This window comes from Urocitellus parryii, chromosome 8 (assembly GCF_045843805.1).
Source record: "Urocitellus parryii isolate mUroPar1 chromosome 8, mUroPar1.hap1, whole genome shotgun sequence".
NCBI lineage: Eukaryota > Metazoa > Chordata > Mammalia > Rodentia > Sciuridae > Urocitellus > Urocitellus parryii.
In genome coordinates this window covers 78424935-78446937 of record NC_135538.1, presented here as the reverse complement: position 1 = coordinate 78446937, position 22003 = coordinate 78424935, and the positions used below count along the sequence as shown (strand labels likewise).

The following is a 22003-nucleotide window of genomic DNA, read 5'->3' as shown; positions in this document are numbered from 1 at the left end:
CGAAATCAGGTAGTATGACTTATCTTCCCACCCTCCCCTTCCTCCTCCTTCTGGGTAAGGGGCACTGGGACATTATTGCAGAGAAACCTCATTCACTTCAGCCTTCTACATCTTGTGAGAGTACATCTAATTCGATGAACCCAATTTGCAAACAGAACTTTACTAAAAGCGAGCCATGGAAGGTAGTTTCCTGTTTTCCAGCCCTTCCAAAATGAAGCATAGTAGAAAGGAGGTCAAGTGGGCAGTCCCCCACATGGGCATGCATGCCTTTGGCAGAGGTAGGGCTTATTTGGGAAAACTAGTGTAGATCACAATGTTGTTTAGATGGCACAATCAGAAAAAAGTTATTGACTATCCTTAAGGGAATGCTAACCAACTCTTCTCCAATACAGGAAATACCTACCTGGTGATCAAAAATAAATATGCTGCTAAGTTAGAGTGCCCTCTCCCTTACAAAGATCTGGAGGCTCAAGAAGACATGCATTTCTTCTCTGAATTCCATGATTTCTGCTCTTTCTTTGCTTTTCCCATCACGATAGCTCTCTGACAACCCAAAAGGCAACTTGTCCATGAATGTGGCCTTCCTGAGTCACCTGCATCTGAGTCAATGTCTCTATCTTCTAAGTGCTAAATTTTCCATTTAAATACACCTCTTGGGTGACACAAAATTACCTTGAAGGAGTTTAAGACATGCCATCTCAAAATATGCTGCACTGATGTATTATTTCAAGTTCTAATCACTTAAGAGCTGTAACTTCAGAAAGTGTCACTTGGTCTAAATTTCCCTCCATGCAGAAAGTCACAGAGATTCTCTTGGGAGGGACGTCCTTCACATACCAAGGCTAGAAAACAGCTCCGATCATCCGAGACTGGTAACTGGGGCCGCAATGAACTTGAACAAACAGCAGTAATCCTTACACCCCAGTAGCTTCTATATCTCCTCTTACATATCTCTTAGATAACATCCCTAGAGTTTACTACCCTGGTCCAAAAACCCATTTGTCTTGTCATTCCCTCACAGATATACTATTCTTTGCCTAGAAAGTATAAAAGTATTATACTTTGGTCATTTCTTCAGACTCTAGTCTCTTGTGAAGATCGCTATGAACATGTACAATTAATAAAGTATGCATTTCTCTTGGACTTGGGCTGTTTTGTTGTTGTTGTTGTTTGAACCACAGATTGAACCCAGGGATGTTTAAGCACTGAGTCCTTTTTTATATTTTACTTAAGAGACAGGGTCTCGCTGAGTTGCTTAGAGCCTCTCCAAATTGCTGACACTGGCTTTGAACTCATGATCCTCCTCCTCAACCTCCCAAACCACTGGGATTACAGGCATGTGCCACCACATTCAGCCTTGTCTCTAGTTAATCAGCTGTTTTACTAATTGGGCTCCTAGATTCAGCCAAAAAGCCCATATAAAAATAGAGCGGAAGGTGAGAATCTCTCTTCTCTATGACTCATAACTGGATTAGATGTGATACAGGATTAGATATAATGGCACTTCCCCACTTTTAATGGACTTTTGCTAATACCATTTAGAAAGAATCTTCTATTGTGGGTAAACCCTTGTCATTTCCAGTCAAGGAAACAGTATTTCTTCAAATTTAGATAATGTCATTTTTCAATTAAGCCTGAAAATTTGAGGAAGATCTGATTTTTCAAGAATATTGTCTACTACCTACTCCTTACATCATTTTGCATACTATCGAATATAACGGCAAACTGGTTTTTTATTTTCAGTTTTGGGGTTTGAAACCATGGCTTTATACATGAGACACAAGCACCCCACCACTAAGCTACACCTCCAGCTCCACTGATGTGTTTGTTTGCAGCAGGGATTGAACCCAGGGGCACTTACAACTGAGCCATATCCCCACCTTTTTATTTATTCATTTTTTTATTTTAACAAAGGGTCTCACTAAAGTGCTTAGACCCTTGCTAATTTGCTGAGGCTGGCTTTGAACTTTTGATTTTCCTGCCTCAGCCTCCCAAGTGGCTGGAATTATAGGTGTGCATGACTATGCTTGGCTGATTTTTAAACTTAAAAATACATATTACATCATTCAAGATAAATAATTACTAAAATGTACTTATGCTTTATAACCCACATCCATTGCTTCCTGGCTTGTATCATTGGTCAAGATATAATTTGATTTCCTGTTTCTTTTCCTTTTAATTAAGATGTAACTCTAACACCAATAGTATTAGAATTGCTATTTAGTTTTAAAGATTATTATTTTTATCATTTCCTCACAAATGGGTTTACCAAAGGAGAAGGAGGATAAATTGTTTATATTTTTAATAAGTTGTAGCATGTGTATATCTCTTTTTACATTGCAATTAAAATAAAACATGACTTTGAGATTATAAAACAGACGAAATAATATTGAAAGAAACAAAATTGTAACTTTCTAAATCTGTAGTGAGTCAGAAAATGAAGTAAAGTCACAAGAGGAGTGTGGAATCATCTTAACTCTCCTCTTTTCTAAGACAGGAGCCTGGTGGTTAGTGCCCTGCTTCTCTAACACTCATCCTCTGGAAACATGGAGCAGCCTGGAAGCCAGGAAAGAAGACTCTTCTTTGTGATGAGAGGGGGAAATGACCCTCACCCCTTCTGCACACTGCAGATGTGTCTTGGAATTGAGTCCATGTAGAAGCAGTTACATGCTTCTCAAAGTAAAAGTAGAGCTGTAGGCATCTATGACTAAATTCTACCAGAGCTTCCTGAATTTTAGCATAAGAACCATCAGTGAGCAGATTAAAAACAAGCATTTAATCTGATGCAGTTCTGATTGGTTATCCAAGAAAACACATTTTATCTAGACCTTCAGTTGGTCCTAACACAAGTAGTTGAATGACTAAACCGAAAATTTTTGTAAAGGAATTTACTGGATGGTGCTTTTAATCTAATATTTTAAGAATGAGCATCTTATGTGTTTGTGCATGAGTTTTCATCCTTTGTCACCACCCCCATGAGATTGGAGATACTATTCCCATTTTACAGATAATAAACCTGAGAGATCGAGGTCCCTCCATCAATGCCAATGGTCAATGCCAGAGCTAGAACAATAACATAAGCCTTCTTCCCTGAGTCCAATACTCTTCTCACTCTGTCATGTGTTTCCTTTTATTTATATGTCAGTTTATTTATTTTTGAAGTGGTAGGGACTGAACCCAGGGCCTTGTGCATTCTAGGTCAGCACTCAACCACTGAGCTACATTTCCAGCCCTTGCCTTGTGACTCCTTTTGCCCACACGAGAGCTGGATGTCAATGAGGCATGAAGCCACAGGAGCAAGAGGGAGTGCCTTCATAAGGCGAGTGGGTGCTGGCGGAAGGGCGATTAGCCTTCTGCCATTCTAAGCATATCTGTTTTTTTTCCTCTCCCTTTTTTCCTGCTGTAGAAGTATACTTAAGTTCATTACCTACCATAGTGCAGGCTTGGGATCCACTATAGTCTACTGTATTTTTTTTTTAAACAAAGAATGCACATTTCCAAGTTTCCCACCTCTGTAAATACTCACCCCTGGATAGAGCTATTCCCTCCTGTGTGCAGTCACTGTACTTTCTGTCCTCCGCATTTGCCTACATATTCAATTGTATATGATTATAGTCATCCCTTCCCGAGGGAGCTTATCTGACAGAAAATTATAAGGTATGGAAATTGCTGTGCATCTTTTCTGAAACCTAGAGAATTTTCAGGATAAAAGGAGTTATTTATTAAAAAATATTTAGAGAGTATAAAAAGAAAAGAAGGCAGAAATAAGAGACAGAGGATGCCTGATGGGCCACAGTAACAATAACCATTAGATTTTTATGCCTCTAGATGTGTACTGGTGCCTGCCAGGAACTCACCGCTGGTCCAGGAAGACCTATCATGGGACTTCCAGGGACAGTCAAGACACTGAAAGTATACAAGGGGCATGAGACCTGGGAAAATGATGCATTTTTCCTCCTAGCTATGTTAACTTCAACCAGTACAGCAACTTTATACTGCTAAAATTTTGGAGGAAACAGATTCTGGAATTTGATCGTAAATAAGAGTGAACAGGTAGCTACCAGTTATCTACTACATGTATGGGAGGAAAGACTTCTGCTCTACCCTCTTAGTTCTGTGGCCAGCCCTGAGCATTAATCTGATAAAAGAAAAGTATACACATTTTATTTGATATTAGTATTATTACATGTATATAGAGACCTTCATATATAAGAAATGAAAACCTAAAGAAGCAGAGAGTCCTGAGAGCTTGTATGCCATTTTAGCACAAAACAATAAATTTTAGCGATCGGACAAGACAAAGGAGTATGGACTAAGGGCAGTAAATTGTGGGAAAGTAATTAGGAAATCTATGGGGGAAACTAATAGTAGATAAGGGTTATTTTAGTAAGTTCGTATGGATTCATCTCCATGCCGACCTTCATGTCCAGTGATAAGAACATTCTCCTCTTTTGGATATAGAAAGGGTGCTTTTCTTGTGGGAAATTTATGTCCTGCTTTTGGTTGAAAGGAGATGGCAGAGTTCCTTTTCTGCATCTGCAATTTCTCAATTGCCTTCAGTTTCCAAATAATGAATGCACTAAAGTGGCATATTTGGAGGTGGCATTTTCTGATCCCCTTCACCATTAATCATTTAGAATGTATAAGATTAGCAGTGATAAATCCTACTTTACAAGGAGGAAAATAAATGCTTTGTTTTTGCACAAATATTACAACAGTAACTCATAAAGTATATGTATTCATCCATTCTGTCATCTGTAGATTAAAAAATATATTGTTATTAGACATGGGCACATCAAAGGATTGTGTCTGGGATGGAACCAGGGTCAGGATTTCTGAGCAGTTCAAGTAATTGGCTGCTAATGGTTGGTCCTAGGGTCCTAGAGACATGGTGCCCAGGACAGATGAGCTGCTCATGGCGTTCAGAAATGTTTGAGGATTTTAAGAGCATTACTTGGTTTCAAAGTAGAAGAAGGAAACTACAGAAGGAAAACTAATTAGTAGTTTGCTAAATGTGTATGAAATATAATATTATACCAATTTTATTAATGTACTATTCATAAAATTTTCATCCCATCCATTTGATTTCATTACTTTGGCAGGAATTCCCAATTACACTTGATGATGTGTGATAAATCAGAGTAGATCACTCTACAGTACTCATAGTAGTCAAATCATTTAACAGACAAATTATTAATGATCCTAAAATTCAAAACTATATATTTATTATGGTTAACAGGTACAGTGGGTTTGTTTTCTTGTGTGTGTGTGTGTGTGTGTGTGTGTGTGTGTGTGTGTGTGTGTAGGGCTGCAGAAAATTTAAAATGGCCATGCTGGGTTCTATACTGTTCAATAAATTTATTATGAAAAATATAATTACATGCATTAAAGAGTAAAGAAAGAAACCAAGACCAGAGAATACTTTAATTTATATTTATTTGTTATATTTTTTGACAGTGATAGGTATTCAAGCCAGGGCTTCACACAAGTGAGGCAAGTGTTAGACCACTGCCCTTTTTATTTTATTTTGAGACAAGGTCTCATCAAGTCGCCCAGGCTAGCGTTGAACTTGTGATCCCCCTGCCACAACTTCCCAAGTAGCTGGGATTGTAGGAGTACACCACTGCATCTGGTTGGAATAACATTTATTCATAATAGGAAAGTAAGAGTTGTTCACTGTAGGAAGTTTTTTAAAAAAATGTTTTTTCTTGGTGGTACTGGGGATTGAACCAGGGCCTTGTGCATGTGAGGCAAGCACTCTACAAACTGAGCTACATCCACCGCCCCTGTAGGGAGTTTTGATATAAACATTTATAACCCTTTGCAGAGATTTCTACCACAAACACTGAATGTATCTTTTTTTTTAAAAAAAAAAAAAAGGAAAAAATTTGTTCTGACATTCCTAAAAACATTTCAAAGTTTTAACTATTTTTAAAAAATTTGTTGGCAACGGGGATTGAATCCTGATGTGCTTTTACCATTGAGCTACATCCCCAGACCTTTTAATTATTTATTTATTTTTGTTTATTTATTTATTTTGAGACAGGGTGTCATTAAGTTGCCCAAGCTGGATCCTCTTGCCTCAGCCTCTTGAGCAGCTGGCTTTACAGGTGTGAGCCACTGTGCCCAAACTCTACTTCTTAATATTAATATTTGGATGCCAATTTTTGCTTTGTGTTATATTTACAGCTAAGTATGAATGATGTTAAATGAGCCAATATTAAAGTTAGGATTAGGATTTAGTATTTTGTACATCAAATTGTAATGATGGTGTTAGATGTTTAGTCTCATATGTGTTGTTGATTCCAGCAGCTTGAATTTCTTATCTGTATTCTAAACAACTGAACTACACTGTAAGATAAGTATATTCAGGAGATTCTACAAGAGTCAAAATATCTCTTCACTTATCAGTACATTGGTAGTTACCAGTAATTTTTTTGTATACATCATGTAAGGCTATTGCTAAATTGTTTTAAATGGCAAAACATCCTTTCTATATTTTCTTATTCTTCTATTCTTATTATTCAAATTATTTTCTGAATGAGATGGTTAAAGCTGAAAAAATCATTAATTTAATGTATACTTCATTTTAGTAAAGAGCTACTGCTCAGAATACCAACTCAAAATCACTATCAACTATCATAGCAATATAACTAAACGTTCTGCTTTAAAAAGTACTGTTTTTAGACTGGAAGAAAATATTTGATAGCTCCTCTCCTGCAGAGGATTAATACCTACAATACATAAGGAACTAAAAAAACTGTATATAAAAAAATCAAATGAATTATACATATACTTCTCAAAAGAAAAAATACAATGGCCAACAAATATATGAAAGAAACGTTCAACATCTTTAGTGGTTAGGGAAATGCAAATCAAAATTACACTGAATTTCATCTCATATCAGTCAGAATGTCAGTCATCAAGAATACATATAATAATAAATGCTGGAGAGGATGTGGAGGAAGAGGAACACTTTTACATTATTGGTGTAGAAAAGTACAACCACTATGGAGACCAATATGGCGGTTCCTTAAAAGACTAGGCATGGAACCATCATATGACCTAGCTATACCACTCCTCAGTATTTATCCTAAAGAATTAAAGTCATCACACTACAGTGATACTTGCATACCTATGGTTATAGGATCACAATTCACAGTAGCCAAACTATGGAACCAAGCCTAGGTGTCCATTAACAGATGAATGGATAAAGAAAATGTGGTATATATACACAATGGAGTTTTATTCAGCCATAAATAAAGATGAAGTTATGTCATTTGCAGGAAAATGAATGGAACTAGAGACCATTATGGTAAGTGAAATGTCAAACTCAGAAGGTCAAGGGTTGTATGTTTTCTCTCCTATGTGGAAGTTAGAGAGGAAAAAGGAAAAGAAAGGTGTGAGTTTTGGGGGGTAGAAATCTCATGAAAATCAAAAGACAGTAAAGTAGAGGAAAGTGACCAGAGGGAGAGAGGTGGGGAAGGAGGCCGGTAGTGCTGGGAAGTGATATTGACTGAATTGTTATGTGCCTGTATGTATGTGTAACAACAAATCTATCATTATATACAATTATAAAGCACCAATAAAATATGTGGAAAAATACTTTTCTTAAACTGGTATTATTACATAATGATAGTGTTGGAAGGATTTTTAAAATGGACATTTAAGAAGAGTCATACTCATACCTCATAGGTCTTTCACATCATGTTTCTAGTACAGCCTGAGGAAGTGCTATCTCTCAGAAATGAAGATGACATCATTAAATCAACTTCATTACTTCGGTTATTTCCTAGAGGGATTATGAAAGATATGAAAGTTTAAAAGCTAGCACAATCTTGGCATACATATAGCCATTAATATGATCACCTCAAGAGGCCTTTGAGATATGGCCAAAAGGCTATATCTGATTATTGTGTTTTATTCTGATATTATACTCTAAAAGCAGTGTTGAAACATAGTGGGATAATACCAGTCCCATCTATGTGAATTGATTTCCCAAGTATTTATTGAGGCTTTCTTTGTGCCAGCAATATAAGGATGAAAAAGACAGAGGAGGAGGGCTTCTGGTCTCAGTGTGGAGGTTTGAAGTATGAATAGACATCGGCAAGGGTGAGAGGCAGTATTCTAAGCATGTATAAATACAAAAGTCAAAATAAAAGTGGGAATATTTCTCATCTGCAGGAGCATAGAATTAAAGGAAGAGGATGGAAATGAGACTGAAGAATTTGGCAGGATCGTGGAGATGGTGTCTCTGTGGGGAAGCCCAGGACAGCTGGCAACATTGGTAGATGAGCAGCAGCTGTAATAGGGGTCATTAGGAGGCCATTAGAAGGTCCCCCAGAGCCATTGGCTGAGGACCCTGAGGAAGGTGAGACTGAGTGATTCTGAGGAGCTGCATTAACCCTGTCCAAAAGAGTTGGATGTTCATATGGGATAACATGACATCTGGTCTGACCTTGAATCTTTAAAAAGTAATCAATTCCCAGTGTAGATCTAGCTCTGAATGGCAAAACTTTGTAGGGCAATTTAGGATTATAAACTTAGCTCTAGAAGACAAGATTTCTTCTGCAAGTACAAAGCACAAGTAAAGATTTTTAAATTGTAAACATTTTAAAATTTAAATTGTAAAGCATTGATTTTAAGAGCCTACTGTTCATCAAAAGACTTCATAGAGAAATAAAAAAGACAAAATACAAATTGGGAGAAAATATTTGCTACACATATAACTGATAAAGATAGTTGGGCTATATAAGAAATTATTACAAATCAGTAAGAAAAGGACTATCAATCAATCCAGTAGAAAATGGGCAAATGATGTAAAAAATATTTCACAGAAGACAAATGGCCTGTGAATGTATTTTAAAATGCTCAAACTTAAAATCTGAAAACCATTAAGTATAATACACAATGTAATACTATAAAAAAGACAATGACCATATGGTCATCCCAAAAGACACAGAAAAAGCATTTGACAAAATTCAACACTTTTCAAGAAGAAAAAATTTTCAATAAATTAGAATTAATAGAGAAATTCCAGAATCTAATTAGGGGTATCTAGGGAAAAACCCAGTTGTCATCATACTTAATGGTGACACACTGAATGCTTTCTTCTTACCAGGAATAAGAAAAGGATTTCTACTCTTGTTGTTCTCTTTAGGGTTGTATTGAATCCTTTTGCCAGGGCAACTAGGCAAGAAAAAAACAAAAGATATCCAGATTCTAAAGGAGGAAGTAAAATTATCTCTATTTGTAGATTACATAATCTTGTATTTAGAAAACACCAAGAATTCCACTAAAAACAAAACAAGACATCTATTAGGACTAATAATTGAGTTCAGCTGAGTTGTAGGACACAAGATCAATTTACTAAAAATCAGTTGTCATTCTGCACAGTAACAATCAAAAAGCAACATAAAACCAAGAAAACAATGTCATTTATAATAGCAACTAAAAGAATAAAATATTTAAGAATAAATTAATAGAAATCTGAAATTTATGCCCTGAAAATTGCAAAACCTTTTTGAAGGAAATTAAAAGAAACCCAAATAAATGGAAGGATATTTTGTGTTCTCAAGTTGGAAGACAGCATTGTAAGATGGCAGGCAGTACTCTACAAATTGATCTATAGATTTAATGTAATCCCTATCAAAATCCCAGCTGTCTTTAGAGAAATTGAGAGACTGAACCTAAAGTTTATATGGAAATCAAAGAGACCCTGGATAGACAAAACAATCTTGTAAAAGAAGTTGGAGAACTCCCACTTTCCAATTACAACTTATTTCAGTGCTGTAGTAATGATGAAACTCTGGTACTGTCATAGTGAGAGACTCACGTGCAGATCATTGGAATAGAACGAAGAGTTCAGTCCTTCACATTTGGGGTCAATTGATTTTTGACAAGGCTGCCAAGACAATTCAGTGAGGAAAAAGTCTTTTTCAAGAAAAGTTGCTGGAGCTGGGCACGGTGGTGCACACCTGTAATTCCAGTGGTTTAGGAGGCTGAGACATAAGGATTGCAAGTTCAAAGCCAACCTTAGCAACTTAGTAAGGCCCTAAGAAGCTTACTGAGACCCTATTTCAAAATAAAAAATGAAGAAAAGGGGTGGAGATGTAGCTCAGCAGTTTAGTGCCTGCCACAGAGTGTAATACACAGTACAAAAAAAGAAAGAATAAAAGTAAAGGTGCTGGGACAACTGCATATCCACATGCAAAACAGTGAAATCAGACCTCTGCTTTACACCACCACACAATAATTAACTCAAAAATGGATCGTCTAATGTGAAAGTCGAAAGTGTAAAACTCTTAGAAGAAAACAGGCATAAGTCTTCATGACCTTGAACTAGGCAGTGATTTCTTTGATGTGATACAAAAGCATATGCAACAGAGTAAAAAACATTGATTGGACATCCTCAAAATTTAGAACTTTTGTGTTTCAAAGGAGACCATTAGGAAAGTGAAAAGACAACTGAACAAATGGTAGAAAATGTTTGCAAATTCCATATCTGATAAAAAAACTTGTATGCAGAATATGTAACAAAACCCAATTTAAAAATAAGCAAAGGATCAGAATAAATATTCCTCCAAAGAAGACACACAAATGACCCATATACAAATGAAAAGATGCCCAATATCACCAGCCACCAGGGAAATGCAAATAAAGACCACAGAAATACTATTTCACATCTATGAGGATGACAATCATCGAAAGATAGACAATAAGTCAGTGAAGATGTGGTGAAATGGAGACCTTCAAACATTATGCATGTAAACTCTGCAAAACAATGTGGCAGTTTCCTTAAAATGTTAAACATAGATTTACCATAAGACTTAGCAATTCCACTCCTAAAGAGATGTCTAAGAAATAAAATATATGTCCACAGAAAAAAAAATGTATACATGAATGTTGATAACAGCATTATTTGTAAGTCTAAGGATGGAAACAACTAAGATGACCATCAGCAGATGAATGGACAAATAAAATGTGGAATATCCATAAAATGGAAAATTGTATATTCAGCAATAAAAAGGAATAAATTATTGATTACAAGCTACAAACATGAATAAACCTTAAAAGCATCATGCTAAATGGTAGAAGCCAGTTACATAGGACTACATATTGTATGATTCCATTTATAGAAAACACCCAGAGTACATAATCTATTGAAAAATAAAGTCATCAGGGCTGAGGAACTTTGGGCTGGGAGAGTGGGGTAAGAATTGATGCTAAGGGGTACAGTATGTCTTTGTGGGGGGTGATGAAAATATTTTAAAATTGATTATGGTGATTTCAAAAACCTATCCATGAAATACATGAGGATCTTCTGTCAGCATGAAGCTAGGGAGAGATAGGCCTGGTACTGGGAACTTTCCATGCTCTCCCACAGCCAAAGATTGCCCAATGCATGTGACCGTTCCCTCTGCTTTGCTAGGAAGGTTCCTCATAGTAGCTCTGGATATGGGTTTAACATGTTAGGAACTGAACAGCCCAACTTTTAACCTTTTTTGGAGAAGAACATTCTGTAGAATCTCTTTGATGTTTCCCAATATAGATAAAGCCAGGTGCAGGCTCCATTTTGTCTAGAAGCTTGATCTGTCTGATCAGCTTGCCCGTCCTGCCCCGGCTTTTGAAATCACTTTCTGTGTTCTGTCATTTTTTTGCTGTTTTATTTCTCTTAGCTTTTATTTCTCAGCCAGCCCATTCCACCAAGGGGAACCCCATTCCCACTGCCCGGGCGGGATGGGATGTGGGCAGGAGGTGATGGCTGCATAACTCTGCATAAACTAAAAATAATTGAATTGTGTACTTTAAATGAGTGCAATGTAAGGTATGTGAATTTAGTAGAAAACTTGTTATAAAAATTAAAAAGCAGTCAATCTCATTCAACACTGGATGGATGAAAATTAAGTCACAATGATATTATTTGATTGTAGACAGTTGGGAAAAAGTTTAAATTTTGGAAAACATCAAGTATTAGCATGATCGCAGAACAACGAAAATTCTCATCCTCTGCTTAGGGAAGTGCAAATGGGAAGCGCTCCTTTGGAAAGCACTTTGGCAATAATTCTTACATACTAACCCAGCAAACTCTTTTCCTGAATTAAATACCAGCAGATGTGTATAATAACATTTATGACAACTCTTTTCATAACAGCAAAAGTCCTGGTGTAACCCAAATGTTCATCCACTGTGGAACAGATTTGGTTGACAGAATAAGCACCTAATTGTTCCATTAAAAAATTGTTCCCCAGGACTACAGATTGGTGCAACCACTCTGGAAAGCAGTAGGGAGATTCCTCAGAAAATAGTTTATACCCAAAGGACTTAAAATCAGCATACTACAGTGACACAACCACATAAAAGTTAATAGCAGCTCAATTCACAGTAGCTAAACTATGGAACCAACCTAAATGTCCTTCAGTAAATGAATAGATTAAGAAAATGTAGTATATATACACAATGGAATATTACTCAGCCTTAAAGAAGAATGAAATTATGACATTTGCAGGTAAATGGGCGAACTTGGAGAATATCGTGCTAAGTGAAATAATCCAAACCCAACAAACCAAAGGCCAAATGTTTTCTCTGATAAGTGGATGCTGATCCATAGTGGGGGAGTAGGGAAGAATGGAAAAACTTGGATTGTGCAGAGGGAAGTGGGGGAGGGCAGGGGTGTGGAAATGGGAAGGAAGGTAGAATGAGACGGACATTATTACCCTACATATATGTATGATTGCATTACCTGTGTGACTTTGCACCACGTATAGCCAGAGGAAGAAGTTGTGCTCCATTTGTGTACAATGTGTCAAAATGCATTCTACTGTCATATATAAATAACTAGAACAAATTTTAAATAAATAAATAAATAAATAAATAAATAAAAATAAAACAAAAACTTCCCCCAGTGAAGGAGAGGACATTCTATAAATAGGAATTAGGTGCTATTAGGGCCAAAAACTACCACCATCACCACAAAACAAATACCCTCTACACACAAGGTTTTGCTTGGTTTTACTTACTTGGTTCAGAACTCATAGGCAATAGAATATGGGTATGGTTGCTTAAATCTCTTAAACTCTTAAAAAGCAGTGCATCCTCTTATTATCCCATCAAAAAGCCCAGATTCATAGAAAGAATGTGACAATACAGAAAATGAGGGCTTGGTGAAATGGACGTTTTCCAGGATAGAGGAGATGGGACTCTGTGGGATGAAGGATTCTGTCTCTTGCCATGCACAGAGGAAAATTAATAGTGGGTTCAAGGCAGCTCACTCTCCTTTTGCCCAGGAAAAGGGCCAGGGGAAGCCGCTGGTGTCTGCATTCTCAAACTAGTTCAGAACCTGCATCCACATTAACTCTCCACCCCTGCACTGGGAAGCTTGGTTGAAAATCAGACTCATCCACCTTCTTCCCATTTTCTGTCTCCTTAGGCACAAAAAGAGAAATTGTCTATCTTCCCTCCGGAAAAAGTACTTTCTTTTCATCTGAACTGGATTCCCAGCGTCTCTTGCCACTAAATTATTCATCTTCTAAATGTGACATTTTTCCAGTTGTCCTTTCCATTAATAAATCCTCATGTGTCTCACCATCTTCCCAGGTGACACTGATGGCATCGATTTGCTCCCTCACTATAACTTCCTCTTCTGTCCTTGATATTTTAAGTCATCTCAGGAGTCCCTCCTCAGTTCTCCCTCTTCCCCACCATCAACTGTAAACAAATCTCAGTGTCAGTTGAAGGATTTCAAGTCCTGCAAACCTGACTCATCCAGCAAGACTATTTACTTCAGGGGGTAAAATCCAGAAATCATGATTTTTATACAATGTTTTTCACATTAAAAGGCAACAGGGAACTTTGCAGGCCACAGAGAGAAGGGGTTTTAAGTGGGCCTGCAAAAACATTAGGGAAAAAAAATCGTGATAAAGTAATGCTTAAGCAATTAAAGTGGATTTTACTTTTAAGATAAAGTTCAACCATTTGATAAATAGGACCAGTTTTATATACAAAGCTTACTTATTCTCACTCAATACCTTGTAACATAACTGAAGAGTAAAAACGCCCTTTAAACTTTCTACTATGTAAAGTTTCTTTGGCCTCCATTCATGTCAATTTTTAACAGTGTTAACCTTTCACAGTACACATCATCTCTCTGAGGAATTCCTGAAATTTTATTTCAAACTGTGAAGGATCTTATATTTATTTTCCTTATTATATTATGTGTTGCTTGTTTTTGTTACTGAAAGCTCCGTCCTTGTCCCCAATAATTTAATAAGGAGGACATGGTTTCGAGAGAAGAGAAAAAGGTTTATTGCTTTGCTAGCAAAGGAGAAGCACAGGGGACTCCTGTCTAGAGGCTGTGATTCTGTCCATCAGGGAGAACAGAGGGCTTTTAAAGAAGCTCTTCAAAGGCTGCATTCCAAGTGTGCCCTCATGCAGGGAATCCCAGATGGGCCTTGTTGGTGTGTTGAAATTCACTTGTTTATTTGGGAGATAGTCACTTTCTAGATCTTCCAGTGACATCTTCTTCCTATGGTGGGTGTGCGCTCAAGGACAGATAACTTGGCCTAGCATGGAAAAAGATAACCTTGTTCCCGGACCCCTGGTTAGGTAGGGGAAGAGGGAGAAGAGGAAAAGAAAAACAAATGCTTTTAAAACAGGCCTTAGAGCAGTGAGGGCTATACTCAAGCAGTGACATGTACCACTGTTAAACCTCCAGTATTTGAGGTGGCTTAAAATAAAACAAATACAAAAATAATGCAACTATATAAAAAGAAAAACACGAAGAACAAATATGCTAGTTTAGTAGGACATGTAGCTACACTGACCACTAAGCTCTGAGCTTCCTAACTGCAAAAGTGGAAGAGGAAACGGAAAACATACCAACATTTCTAATTAGAAAACCAAGTTTTATCTGTTTTCTTTTGAAACCAAATTCTAGAAGTTTATCAAAAAGAAAACTTTAATTTCATTTTATTGGAGGAAAAAAGCATTTTTTCAATACTTACAGTGAGCCAAGATACTAGGATTACAATGTTAAACATTTGAAAATGGTCTGTTAAGAAAGAAGTCTGTTAAGAGAGACAAGAATGAATGAATGAATGCATAAATAAACAAATAAATACAAGTTGCAATTGAGGAAGTGTACAACTAGGGGACTAACCAAGACACAGGAAGGCCTCCCCGAAGAAATGACATTTAAAAAACAAGCATGAGATAAAATATAGTTTCTGTACATAGACATGATTCATGGGAGAACAGGGCCTGGAAATGCTTCTCTGGATCAGATTTTGAAGAGCAGAGACCCAAAATGCATCTGTCAGATATCTTTCTCAGTTATGTAACAAACAGGCAAATTGGAACATAGGCTGCAAATCTGAAATGAATATGCCTAAGTATGAGGACAGGACAGAGCTGACAAAGGATTTTAACATGAGGGCTACTTGAAGTTAGATCCTCCTTAAGTAGCAGAATCTGCTTGAGGAGTCCTTCAGGGGAGTGTGTCTGCCTACTTGAGCCCTTCTCCAAGGTCTCACTTGAGTCAGACTTGGGTCTTATAATTGTCTCCACACCTCCTATTTAACCGAAAGAGAGACTAGTAAGAAATAGAGTTTTAAGATAGAAACAGTTCAAAATCATATTTCAGATTAAATAAATTAGAGATCAAAACCCCAGAGAGGGGGAAAAAAAGTTACTGGAAATCTTTGTTTCTTTGTTCTTTAGTGTGCTGGGAAAGAGTGATCAGAAGAGGAGATCACAAAGGGAGAGATGGAAAAGGTTGAAGATTGGGAGAAGGAGGGGTGCGAGCCTGCCTCTGTGTTAACAGGAATGTGATGTTGAAAAAAACTGACAAGCAGAAACAAGCCTAAATGCTGTTGCCATGGAAACACTGTACCATCTGTGTTCTTACCTAACCTACATTAAAGGGTTATATAACCCGGTAACTGGCTAAATATTAAAGTGGACCTAATAGTGAAACATGTTATTGTTATTATTTTTTTAAAATGGTGACTCTAAGTCAAAATGAAACACTGCACAATCATTCTTTTTTACTTACCTCCAAGAGAGCGCTCTGGGAAGCAATGACATTTTCCCTTAAGGCAGCAAGACATGCCCCCAAGTTCTGCAATGGCCCTGATTTTTCTATCCTTGAGAGTCTATTATTTTTATTTATTTTATAACTAGGCAATGTCAAAATGCTTGAAACCCATATATTGCTACAGTGGCAGTTGATTTACAATTAAATCAAAGGTAGTCTAAAACACAAAAACTGTCCTTTCCAAGAAAAAGGCACTCTCCATTGACCAAAGATAAATCCAATTTTCCTCAAATATATGAATGTGCAAAGAATACACTGTTCCTAGCACAGAGAATATTCGGAATCCATATTCCACATTGGATATGGAGCTTTCTTGTGCAGGAATTATGGCAAGAAGTATGGCATCACAATTAGTCTAAAAATCAGCTCTAAACCATCCCATCTACTCATGGTTTACAACAAGATATATTGGAAATGCCAGGTCACAGATAAGCAGCTTCCAATCATGATGAGCCAGAATGGAACAGGTTTGGGTTTTGCCCAGACCATTTTTCAATTTCTCTAGAAGAACTACTTCTTACGCCAGTCATTTCTAAGTCTGTATTTTCAGCTCTCGGTACTTTCCCATAGATAGCCTTCAGGCACCTCAAAGTCCAACAAGTTTAAAGATAAATTCAACGTTTTCACAACCTATTACATGTCTTGTTTTCTCTATAACAGTTACTATCCAAGCTCAGAAGTTCAAAGCTACCTTCCCTCTGCCTAGGTAACTAAGTGGGTTATCTCAACTATCATATCTTAGCCTAAGCTTTCATCAGTTGCCAAACAGGTATCTTTCTAAAGTTTGTTGGGAAGGTTAAATGAGAAAGTGTATGAAACATGCTCAGAATAGTACCTGGCACTAGAAAATGCTCAGGAAATGGTGACAGTTTCATGAGCATCCCTTGCCAGAAGACTTTGTGTTTTAGTCAGCTTTTTCACTGCTGTGACGAAAGAACCTACCCAGCACAATTGTAGAGGAGGAAAAGTTTATTTTAGGGCTCACAGTTTCAGAGATCTCCATCCATAGATAGGCGGCTGCCTACCTTGGGGCTCAAGGTGAGGCAGAACATCATGGAGGAAGAGTGTGGCAGAGGGAAGCAGCTCACATGATGATCAGAAGCAGAGACAGAGAGAGAGAGAGAGAGAGAGAGAGAGAGAGAGAGAGAGAGAGAGACTCTACTCTCCAGATACAAAATATATATCCCACAGCCACACTCCTAATGAGCCACTTCCTCCAGCCACACCCTACCTGCCTTCAGTTACCACCCAGTTAATCCCATTGGGGATTAATTCACTGGTTAGGTTAAGGTTATAACTGAATTATTTCTCTTCCAAACCTTCTTGCATTGTCTCACACGTGAGCTTATGGGGACACCTCACATCCAAACCATAACACATCCCAAGTTCCTAACCTATATTCCTGAGAACGGTACCTCTCCATTTTCCCCATGATTGTTCTCTGTTCCCTTCATGGCCCTGATTTTACAGAGTATATAATGATTTATCCATAGAAGTTTTCCTGTACTATTGTGTGCTGTGTGTGGGAAGCAGATAACTTGCCTTTTTTTTTTTGTTTTGTTTGGTTCATCATTCTTGGAAGTACTGCAATAGCAGGTCAACTTGTGGGGTGGAAGGAGCAAGCTCCTATTCCATCTTCCTGCTCCAAAAATCCGTTTCATATATTGTCCTTGGATAAAGGATGTATCAGATATTAAACTGACAAGAACAGACACTACACTCAATCTTAGCCAAAAGGCTGAGAAGTGATATAACTTGCCTTTTAGGGTTAGAGGCTTCCAGATAGAGAGAAGGCACACTTGATCAGTATATACAAGCAACATAAGGAGCCCTTCTTTGCACCTGATTGAGATGGCTAGACCCTGGACTTGGAGCAGATGCCTAACAGGATGAGCCATGGAGGGAGGTGGTGATTAGTGTGTTTCACGTGGGAGGAATGGGAATTATTTCAGCTAGGAGGTGGAGTGTAGTTGATGGTTTCCAAAAATGGCTGCATTGTTATTTCACATCCCATAAGCATTTGCAATGTGTCTCTGACACTTTTCTCTTTAAGAGATGGAGTCTATTTTCTCTCTCCTTGAATCTGGGCTAGCTTTGTGAGTTGCTCAGATGAATAAAATGTGGTATAAGTAATGTAGGTCTTACAGCCTCTATATAAAAAGTTTTAAAGCTCTGTTTTTACACTCTGCGAATGCTTCTTCTAAGAATTCTTCCTTGAGACCACAAAACTGTAAGAAAGCCCAGGCTGGCTATTTGGGGTAGTCACACATTTAAGATCAATGTGCCATGGCTGACAGCCCTAGCCAATCTGCCACTCAGGTGCAGCCACATGAGTGATGCCAAGAAAGATCAACAGAAGAATCACAACGCAACACGTGCAACTGTGAGCAAAAAATAAACTACTGAACTATTAATCATATAAATGAATGCCTTAGTAATCTGGTTCCAATCTTCCATTACAGCTCAACTTCTCACTCTGTTCTTGAATTTACATCAAAAAGTATTAAGACAAATATTAAGATCATAACTTTGTTCATAGAGTTTTATACAAGTCATCCTAAATTTGCAAAGCTGTGATAAATCTATAATATTTATAGTAAATTTTAAAATGGGAGTAATTAATTTACTTAAACTAAATTCAAACCTAGATTTAAATTTTAAGTGCTAATAGGAAATATGTGACATGGGAATTCAAGCAGCTGAATGAATATTTTTATGATCCAGTAATTGTTGCTGCAGCGTTCAGCACATGAGAGTCAAAGTGTGAGTTTTGCAAAAAAGACTTTGAACATGTGTCTTTACTCTAGTCAGTTTGATTAAACAAATTCACAAGATAAATTATTCCCACTGAGTGAATCAGGAAACAGAAACAAAAGACTGAAGGCATTATGGCAGATTAGTCACCAGGAAGCATCTGGAAATGGAATCTTGGTGACAATTTTTAATTTGGTTATTTCTTTCTGGACATTTGCTTATAAACTAAAAAATTTAAACCCCCAGTGGAAAGAATCCAGAGGCTTCTAATTTGGAATAAACAACAATATAATGAAATTTTGCAGGCTTTTAAAGATCAACAAAAGATTGGCTGGCTTTGCAGTTGGAAAACATGCTTAAATGTAGAAGAGGTCTTTCCAGAATTGAAAGACAATGGGGTGGAACAGCTGGCTAAGGAAGCACTCAAAACCCACCTGTATCCTATGTCTTCCCAATTTGGGGAATGGATGGAGGATTGCAAAGCTTACTTTTTGCTGAAGGAAAGAAAAAGTTGTCCCTGCTTACGATTCTGGTGATGTCTAAAGTCTCAGGAAAACCCTTACACAAGATCTTAAGGTTTTAAGTGGTAAAAATGTTTTTGATCTTCCTTATTTTTCTTAGTTATATATATATATTTGTATATTTGTCAGCAGGCAAAAGAATTATATAAATAAATTATATAAAATATATTTTATGTAAATATATATTTTATATAAATATATTTATATAAATAAATATATAAATGTTTTATAATAATATAATATAAATATATATTACTAAGAATATATATGTATATATGATATATATAATATATCATATATACATCTGACATAGTAACCTATAACATATATATTAGTAATATATATACTATATATATTCATATATGTATGGTGTTATTATATGTAGTATAATATGTATATTACTATATGTATGTACATAGCTATCTTCTTTTGTATTATCAGGCCCCTAAAAATTTTATTTTTTTATATTGAGAATTTGGACTTTTCTGTTGTCACAATTATGCTTTGACTACATTTGTCCTACCATGATGAACCCTGCTAGGTAGTTACACAGGGCCTGACACCAGTTCCTCACAGGAAAGTCTGACCCTTGGTGCCTGCCTGACTGGCTTGCAGACCCTTTAGACCATTTGCTCTTTGGTTAGAATGGTATCGGTTACTGTGTCAAGGAAATTTAATCTTTAGCTTTTTAAAAACCAGAACCCTACATTCTTCATTTTTACTCCATACTTTTTTTTTAATCATTTAAGCTCAGGACAATCTCATTTTCCAGATGAATTTGTATAAATTAATAAATTTTGTCATTTACTTACATGCTAAAATCTGGATGTAAAGTTCTGCTAATAAATAAATTGCATGAATAACATTGTTACTTACAAATGCATGCATTTTTAAAAAATATTTTGTTTTTAGTTGTAGTTGGACACGATACCTTCATTTTATTTATTAAAAAATTTTTTTTTCAAGTGTAGATGGACACAATACAATGCCTTTTTTTTTTTTTTTTAATGTGGTGCTGAGGATCAAACCTAGCACCTCGTACATGCTAGGCGAGTGCTCTACTACTGAGCCACAACCCCAACCCCCTTTTTGTTTTCTTTTAAACAAAACTATTTAGATTTTGGATGGGCATTATTTTCACAATTAAACATCAGACTCTAGTTTTGAGATAGATGTAAACATTTTTTCCTGGTTGTTTAAAATGAAAACACATTTTGCTTCATTATTGGCACAGAAACAAATACTCACAGTATATTTTCGAAATCCTTTAGACCTTTAGAAGGGACACACTGCTGACTTCACTACCAGAACCCCATCCATCCACTGTTTTATAAGAATGTAAACAATCTGTTTCACAGCATACCTTTTTGCACATAGGCCTGGTTATTCCCAAGACCATTGTGATCTTGGGTGTTGCAGTTTGGTTCAGCTAGTCTTACAATTTTCTGTGATTTGGAGCTTCCTATCCCTAGCTGAGACCTATGGCTTCTAAGCCACAGCAGTAGAAGTCTAGCCTTGCTGTAAAACATGGATGAATAAGAAAATGAGCAGTCTGATGGGCAGAACCAAGGATGGAAATTAGAGTACTGGAATATTAAGCTCAAAATATACAACTGGGCAAACCACATATGCTGAGTTTCCAGTTTACCAGGCAGAATGCTCTTCTTAGTTGAAATTGGAGTGGCTCTTTTCACTTCTTTCTTCCATCTTCCTTATCACTATCTCCCTCTTCAAACTTACAGTTCTGATGAGTGTTTACCTCTGGGCTCTGTGGCCTTATTGGATACTCCAGCTTTTCTTCAATTCTTCCCCTCCCCATAACTGCATCAGCCTAACTCCACAGGGAAAGCTGTACCCAATACAGATCCACTGCACCTTTGGGTGTTTCTTCAGCCACTGCAAAGAACAGTAGCAAGAGAGGCCTCCCTGGCCTCCTAGGAGGACAGTTACCAATGGAACCTGGACCAAAATGTACCAGGATCCTCCCTTCAGTACCTTTAGCTCTTTTAATTTCTAGACTATTAGTTGATCATTCATGTCAGAGACTCTTATTTTTCATAGTTTGAATTGGCTGTTAGTTTCCTGTAGACAGAAAACATGTTTAACCCAACGTGTTGCCCAAAGGGCTTGGCACATTGATCCTAATACCAAGAAGTCCTGACTTAATAGGATCCAGAGCTTCCTGCAAAAAGATTACAATTTAAAGTGAACAAGGGAAAATTCTGTCATACAAAATTGTGCGTGCGTGTGTGTGTGTGTGTGTGTGTGTGAGAGAGAGAGAGAGAGAGAGAGAGAGAGAGAGAGAGAGAGAGAGAGGGAGAGAGAGGGAGAGAGAGAGAGAGAGAAATCCAACTATCCAGGAAGCTGGCTCCTCACCCTGACTGTGGCTTAGACAATTTGAAGTGCTTGTTGATACTGCAAATGTTCCTCCCTTACCCATTCCCCTTATCACCAGTTTTGGATCCTGAGATGTAGGATACAGGTGGAAACTGCACTTAACTCACCCAGGTGATTGTCTCATGCCTGGCTAGGTCTAGCTAGGCACACTGCCTCCAAGGAAGACTGAAACACAGAGCCCTGAGTTACGAAAGTGGCAAGACTAAGTCTACCCTGTAAAATTGCTGTGGAGGAGGAA

The 22003-nt window shown here is 37.1% G+C and overlaps 1 non-coding gene across 1 annotated transcript; it reads right to left on the bottom strand.

Moving 5' to 3' along the window:
* Positions 1 to 17652: 17652 nt before the first annotated feature.
* LOC113198657 (U2 spliceosomal RNA) lies at positions 17653 to 17843 on the bottom strand. The gene has a single exon (XR_003302869.2). It is a non-coding gene; the product is annotated as a U2 spliceosomal RNA (small nuclear RNA).
* Positions 17844 to 22003: the final 4160 nt, after the last annotated feature.